Source organism: Triticum aestivum, chromosome 3B, assembly GCF_018294505.1.
Source record: "Triticum aestivum cultivar Chinese Spring chromosome 3B, IWGSC CS RefSeq v2.1, whole genome shotgun sequence".
Taxonomy (NCBI): domain Eukaryota; kingdom Viridiplantae; phylum Streptophyta; class Magnoliopsida; order Poales; family Poaceae; genus Triticum; species Triticum aestivum.
Genome location: NC_057801.1, coordinates 550,464,339 through 550,472,562, shown reverse-complemented (window position 1 = coordinate 550,472,562; position 8,224 = coordinate 550,464,339). Strand labels below are relative to the sequence as shown.

The window sequence follows — 8,224 nt, the reverse complement described above, 5'->3', positions numbered from 1 at the left end:
ATATAGCATCTAAACATACGATATTCCACCGAATAAACTAACTAGCATCAACTACAAGTAGTAATCAACACTACTAGCAACCCTCAGGTACCAATCTGAGGCTTTGGGACAAAGATTGAATACAAGAGATGAACTAGGGTTTGAGAGGAGATGGTGCTAGTGAAGATGTTGATGGAGATTAACCCCCTCCCACTGAGAGTATCGATGGTGATGACGATGGTGATGATTTCCCCCTCCCGGAGGGATGTTTCCCCAGCATAACAGCTCCGTCGGAGCCCTAGATTCGTTCCGCCAAGGTTCTGCCTCGTGGCGGCGGTGTCTTGTCCGGAAAGCTTGCTTATGATTTTTTTCAGGGTAAAATACTTCATATAGTAGAAGATGGCCACCGGAGGGCTACCAGGGGGCCCACGAGGCAGGGGGCACGCCCAGGGGGGTAGGGCGCGCCCCCCCACCCTCGTGGACGGTGGGTGGCCCCCCTCTGGTATTTTCTTCGCTCAGTATTTTTTATTAATTCCAAAAATAACTTCCGTGGAGTTTCAGGACTTTTGGAGTTGTGCAGAATAGGTCTCTAATATTTGCTCCTTTTCCAGCCCAGAATTCCAGCTGCCGACATTCTCCCTCTTCATGTAAACCTTGTAAAATAAGAGAGAATAGGCATAAGTATTGTGACATAACGTGTAACAACAGCCCATAATGCAATAAATATCGATATAAAAGCATGATGCAAAATGGACGTATCAATGATACGTCTCCAACGTATCTATAATTTTTGATTGTTCCATGCTATTATATTACCTGTTTTGGATGCTTATGGGCTTTATTCTACATATTTATATCATTTTTGGGAGTAACCTACTAACCGGAGGCCCAGCCCATATTGCTGTTTTTTTGCCTATTTCAATATTTCGAAGAAAAAGAATATCAAATGGAGTCCAAATGGAATGAAACCTTCGGTTGTGTTATTTTTGGAACAAATCTGATCCGGAGAGCCTGGAGTGCAAGTCAAGAAAGCTCCGAGGGCCCCACGAGATAGGAGGGAGCGCCCCCCCCCCTTAGGGCGCGCCCCCTGTCTTGTGGGCCCCTCGGGTGTCCACTGACGTACTTCTTCCTCCTATATATACCTACGGACCCCGAAAACATCCAGGGGCACCACGAAACACAATTTCCACCACCATAACCTTATGTATCCGCGAGATCCCATCTTGGAGCCTCCGCTGGCACTCTACCAGAGGGGGAATCGACCACAGAGGGCCTCTACATCAACATCCTTGCCCCTCCTATGAGTTGTGAGTAGTTTACCACAGACCTACGGGTCCATAGTTATTCGCTAGATGGCTTCTTCTCTCTTTTTGGATCTCAATACAATGTTCTCCCCCTCTCCTGTGAAGATCTATTCGATGTAATCTCTTTTTGCGGTGTGTTTATCAAGATCCGATGAATTGTGAGTTTATGATCAGATTTATCTATGGTTATTAATTGAATCTTCTCTGAATTCTTTTATGTATGATTGAGTTATCTTTGCAAGTCTCTTTGAATTATCGGTTTGGTTTGGCCTACTAGATTGATCTTTCTTGCCATGGGAGAAGTGCTTAGCTTTGGGTTCAATCTTGCGATGTTCTTACCCAGTGACAGAAAGGGTTGCAAGACATGTATTGTATTGTTGCCATCGAGGATAACAAGATGGGGTTTATATCATATTGCATGAGTTTATCCCTCTACATCATATCATATTGCTTAATGCATTACTCCGTTCTTATGAACTTAATACTCTAGATGCATGCTGGATAGCGGTCGATGTGTGGAGTAATAGTAGTAGATGCAGGCAGGAATCGGTCTACTTGTTTTGGATGTGATGCCTATATACATGATCATGCCTAGATAACGTCATAATTATTCGCTTTTCTATCAATTGCTTGACAGTAATTTGTTCACCCACCGTAATACTTATGCTCTCGAGAGAAGCCTCTAGTGAAACCTATGGCCCCCGGGTCTATCTATTATCATATTTGCTTTCAATCTACTTTTATTTGCATCTTTACTTTCTTGCATCTATATTATAAAATACCAAAAATATATTTATCTTATCATACTATCTTTATCAGATCTCACTTTTGCAAGTGGCCGTGAAGGGATTGACAACCCCTTTATTGCGTTGGTTGCGAGTTCTCAGTTTGTTTGTGTAGGTGCGTGGGACTTTTGAGGAGCCTCCTACTGGATTGATACCTTGGTTCTCAACAACTGAGGGAAATACTTACGCTACACTTGCTACATCACCCTCTCCTCTTCAGTGAAAACCAACGCTAGCTCAAGACGTAGCAAGAAGGATTTCTGGCGCCGTTGCCTGGGAGGTCTTCGCTCAAGTCAAGACATACCAAGTACCCATCACAAACTCATCTCCCTCGCATTTACATTATTTGCCATTTGCCTCTCGTTTTCCTCTCCCCCACTTCACCCTTGCCGTTTTATTTGCCCCCTCTTTCCCAATCTCCTCCTCTTTTTGCTCGTTTGCCTTTTTGTTTTCTCATGTGTTAGTTCATTCACCTTGTCACTATGACTAGTCTCTTATCTTCTCCGTTATCTCCCGAGAATGAAGTTTTAAATTTTAAGCAAAGGGAGGGAGAAAATCTAAAAGACGCTTGGTATAGAATTTGCAATGCTCTTAATAGATCTACCAGGAAACAATCTACTTCAGTTCTTCTTCGTAATTTTTATGTAGGTGCTAATCCTTGATTTAGATATATCCTTGATACCATTACCGGAGGGAATTTTTTGGGTAGCCATACTTTTGATTCTTACAATGCTTTAATAGATTTATTTGGCTCACCACCTTTTTTGATTAATGGAACTATGTTAACTTTGAAGCATGTTATGCAAAGACTTGAAATTATTTAAACCTATAAGGATGCTAGCCGACCCTCCACCACGGAGCTCCCCCTATTTCCTCCACTCTGGGCCATTGGATCTGATCTTTTTCTCTCTTGTGCCGTTCGATCTTCACCTTTCGGTAAATTTCGTTTTCACCATGCAGTTCTTCTCTCATCCAATGACCTGTGGGCTCGTCTCAGCTATGTATTGGCTGGGTCAACCGTCCCAGGTGCACCAGGTTTTGGCCAATCCACAACTCGCACGCTGCATCCAATCCTGGCCCAATCCCACGCCCTGCCCCTTTCCCGTCCAATCTCCAGTCGCCACACCCTTCCTCCTCCCGCACGAACCCTAGCAAACGCCAGCCGCCACCCTCACTCCTCCCAGCCGCCTCCACGCTCTCTCCCTCCTCCTCCATCCTTCCGCATCTCATCCATATCACCGGATCCAAGGCGTGGGAGCACGGAGGCGAGCTTCTACGGTGGCGACAGGAGACTGCAGGCAAAGGGCGACCCCATGGATCCGTGTCTAGCCCTCCTAATACCGGTTCCCATGGATCCGAGGCTTGCGGGCACGGAGGCGAACTGCCCCGGCGGCGGCGGCAACTGCAGGCAAGGGGCAATGGTGGCGGTGCTTGATCTGATCTGCAGGAGAGGGAGAAGATGATAGGGAGAGAGAGATGGAAGGAGAGGAGGAATAAAGCGAGAGGAAGAGAAGAGGGAGGTGCGGCGTCGGCCGGGCGAGGGTCACCGGCCGGTGCTGGCGAGGTCGAGCGCGACCTGGCGGTTGGTGGTGGCAAAAACGGCATAGAAGTCCACCACTGTGAGCTGCTCGAACCGTATGCGCCCGCCGGCTTCCTTTCCCCTTGTGGTGGCCCCTCCCTACGTGATCTCCTTCCTTCAATCTCTTGTGTTGCTTCTCTTCCTGTTCCTCCCCGTCCATGCCTTAATCCAAAAATATCAATTTGTTGATGCTTCATACATGTGTGCAATTCCTTAATTATAAGTCCCAGTTTATGCAACTTTGAGAATGAAGACAATGACGGGGAGGAGGGCTTGCCTTTTCCTCGGAGAGGAGGTCGACCGTTGGAGGTGACGAACCCTTACCGAACTTCTTACAGAGGCTTGATTTGTGTGTGTTACTCCTTAATCTCTGTGTGAAGTTCAGATTTCTAATCACCATCTTGGTGCTTGCTGGTTTCAGGTTTTGTGAGGGAATGAAGCAAAACAGCAGGAAGGAAATAGAGAGGGTAGTGTGTCATCATGCACAGAGTCTGCCTTCCATTGGCGTGTGCACAACAAGGACCATGCATTGGAACATCAAATTCAACCGGCTTACAAGTTGAAGAGAAGGTTACGTATGCTTTTTGTGAGCAGTACTGAGTAATCTAATGATCTGCTCCATGCAATCTAAGAAAAATAAATGTGCAAGCCATTTCTGATAGAAGGTCTGGGTATCAATTATTTTTGTTTGTGTCTACAAGCTTTTGACTTTGTTGCCTGGTCTACTGTTTATTTGCAATATTGGATACTCTTGCCATTTCTTGTGAATACTTTTTTTGTTTGTCGTACTCTCAATATACTGCATATTAACTCTATATTGCAGAATTTGTGAATATTCAGTACTTCACCGCGGTAATCTACAGGAAGGCAAGGATAACTATATTAAACATTTCATGAGATCCTTCCAATTATTGGCACAAACTCCTTTTCAAGATATTACGAGTGTGGTTGACTACCGGAGATTATCAGATGGAAATAACATACATCCTTCATCTTTATTTAGAGGTTTAATTAGATGCACAAGCGTATATGATTCTGTGCCATATCCCTTTTCTATCCAGCTGCTGCATTCTTTTTTTTCATATGTGTTGTCATGGTCATTAGTTTATATTGTGTTAATATTCATGATATGGCCCAGAGATGTTTTCCTTTTTTGCTCGTGCTTGCTGCTTGCATGATTGAACATCTGGTGTTTGGTCTGATCAACCATTTGTGTGCAGTAGTATTCGTTTTATCCTTGATCATGTGCGTGTGTACATCTAATGAAGTAGTTTTAATTGATATAAAAGTTTTCATTTATTGCAGCAATTTGATTTTAACCAGCCATGGTCTACAAGGAACAATAGGAGTAGACTATAATTTTCCATCTGGAAAGTGTTTTCTATGCAGAATTGGTTAGCATTATATCTAGATACAACGATTACTATTCAATAGATAATTTACATGTTGCAGCAAACTTATGTTTCTTGAACTATATAGACTGATGGTGATGATATATACTTATATGCCCATTATCGCTATATAGCTATTGTTCTCTACCAATGGTATGTTTGCAACTGCAACCCATATTCCAATGACCGCCACAGCCGAGAAGACATGTATCTGTAGGAAGAATCACCACGACGGACTGCATCTGCCTAGACGATTGTTGCAACGGCCATGATGAAGTGCATCTCTCAATTCCGGGATCAGCATGCTGGATGAATCCTCCTTGCCTGTTAAGTTGCAACGGTGCAACCAAACACCATGGAGGCTTCTGTATTAGGGACGGTGAATCTGCATCGACAGTGATGGATGGAAATTGCTCGCCCTCCTTCCTCCATAAACCACGGGGACCTTGTATAGTTGTATTAGCCTCCCCATCTATCCGTCAGGAAGCCCGGACTTTCCCTGCTATTGCTGTCGAAAACGCTACCATTGTAGAACATGAACTGAACTTAAGTGTGGCACATGGAGCTTCAGGTAACAAATCTAAAAGAACCAAAATTAATGTATGACATGTCTTTTGTCACAACGCCTCTCTCTTATTTTGTATGACCTACTGCATGTTCAATGGAGTGTACCAACTACCAAGTGCTAGAAGCATCACTATAGATTAATTATGTACCAGATCACTTTGCTTCAGCCTTTTAGGAGCATTTTTCTATATTACATACATGTTCGTGCAACACTGCCAAATACATATAGCCGGGAAATGCGGATGAATGGGGTTGGGTTTAATACACTCATAAAGAAAGCAAGTGTTCCTCTGTTTTTAAGTCAATTGCTTTTCACTGACCATAATCATATTCAATTCAGTTACTTGTAGATGAAGGTGCTTACTGATTCACTCTTTATGCAACACTCATCTTTTATACCTGAATGTGAAGATAACTTGAAGCCTCAAATGGGGATGACATTTGAAGGACTGAAGGCTGCGGAGGAGTTCTACAAGTCTTATTCACACCACTCTGGTTTTGGAGTTCGTATTGGACAACAAAAGAAGTTAGAAAATGAGGTCATTCACAATAAAAGCTACTGTACATGTTTGGTAATGATACCTACGAGATAGTATCATGGGTCGAGCACCAGTCATTGCCTTGTGTCACCAGATAAGCGTCATTTAATCAAATCAAATCGTTGAGTTAGTGAGAGGACAAAGAACACATTGTACATATGAAGCAAAGCAAGCAGAGCTCATTAATACAATTTTATTAGTTTTACTGAATGTTGAATTCTATGTAATGGATGAGAAGTTGTGTTTATTCTCCAATTATTTGTCCTATTTCTATCACATTTGATGTGTCTGTAATTACTTCCGAGTGGTATGTAGATGCTGTGAATTCCAGTTGTTTATGAAGGTTGGGAATTTCTTCTTGTTTATGAATGAGAATTTGGATGCACAGGCACCAGGTTTCAAAGGAGCAGGTAGCTTTTAATTCATGAATTCTTTGGGCTGCTAGCTACTGTTAGCATGTATCAGGTGAAGAAGCCTTGAAGATAAATCATACTAGCAACATTAGAGTTATATTACATCATGTAATATACGAGGAACACCTCAATTGCCAATAGGAACAAAGTAAAAATGAATTGGATCCAATTATAAACTCTGAAACTATGTGTACACACTCAACTGTATTAATCCACAGTTAGGAAGTCAATCTGCAATTATCACATATCTACATCAAAAAAGAACAAGGAAAATTCAGAGACATGGTCGATGTTGCTCTACAAAGACCAACGAAAATTTAGAGACATGGACGACGTTGCTCTGGAAAGGGTCCTAGGTTGTACTCGTTGTCCACGTGAGTCTACAACATGACGACGCCATCAGGTGGAGGGTCAGAGTGTACGTCGAAGGTGCATATGTTACCCCCATCGATGGCCTCAGCGACGCTGGCCAGCGATGAGGTCGACCGGTGCAGGTTGCGACCGGCGGTGGCCTTGGCGGCGGGTATCGGCAATGAGGTGGACGGGTGTAGGTTGTGGCCAGCGGGAGCCAAATAGGCGGAGGCTGTTGGAGGAATCATGATTGCGACGATGACGAAGTGGCGCATCTCATACGGGTGTTGAGCTCGTCGCCATTGGGAGGACCAGCGTGGGCAGAAGGATTTGGGACAGATTTGGGGTTCTGATATTTTCGATCGCGTATAGGTCCATTGCTTCAGCTGGTCTTTTTTTAGAAAATTCACACGTCTAACAAGGGTTTCAAGTGGGCTTTTTTTCTGTAAAATAAGGGCCAACTCACGAGAGGCTGAGGATTGCGATCGGACAAACGATGATAACTGGCTACATGGATGCACGAGGGTTGTTGGATGCATAAGATATGACGCCTCCAAACTTTGTTATCATCACAAAGAGTATAGTTCCATCGTAAGGTAGGAAACTTGAATTTTTTAGATAATTCTTACCATGTACCTAAATGATTTCTAAAACTTGATATACAGAGAAGTGTTTCAAAACACCCGGGGTTGAATTTGCACCTTCCACCATTTGGCTCTATGCTACCCGAATAAGATAACAAAATATGCATGCTCATGTACATAATTTCAAAGATATGTTATCCTTCATTTTTAATCTTGAATTGTTTGAATTAGTATCTCAAGTGGTTCGCTAACACCTACTCCCTCTATTCCCTTATACAAGGCCACTATGAAAAATATGTTTTGCATCTATACAAGGCCACTAACACTAATCGAGGTAAAAATTAATGATGTTTCCTCATAGTAGCAACTTATTTTAATACATGCATGTATGTAGTCATAATGACAATGTGTTATTTCCTTCTCATTGCTTCCTTGCATGCATGTGGGCATATTAATGATCTCGGTTAACGAGAAGAAAAGTTAGCTTGCAAAGCAGTCATTAAGTTTTACCTTGGTACCTGTAATCTGAATTTGTGGCCTTGTATAAGGGAATGGAGGGAGTACTTCTAATAACGAAGACAAATATTTTTAAAACACTTTGGGTTTGACATGGTCTCTGCGCTTCTCCAAACAAAGTTACTGGAAAATGCAAATATTTTCAAAACGCACATGGTTTTAAATGAGACTGTGCGCCATTTGGCACACATAGGCTTTCTATTATCAAAATCGAAT

General features: G+C 42.9%; 1 long non-coding RNA gene across 1 annotated transcript; it reads left to right on the top strand.

Annotated features, from left to right (window-relative positions):
* Window positions 1-3,101: 3,101 nt before the first annotated feature.
* LOC123070840 (uncharacterized) lies at window positions 3,102-6,420 on the top strand. Its single transcript, XR_006433966.1, has 2 exons — window positions 3,102-3,956; window positions 4,069-6,420. It is a non-coding gene; the product is annotated as an uncharacterized lncRNA (long non-coding RNA).
* The last annotated feature ends 1,804 nt before the right edge of the window (window positions 6,421-8,224 follow it).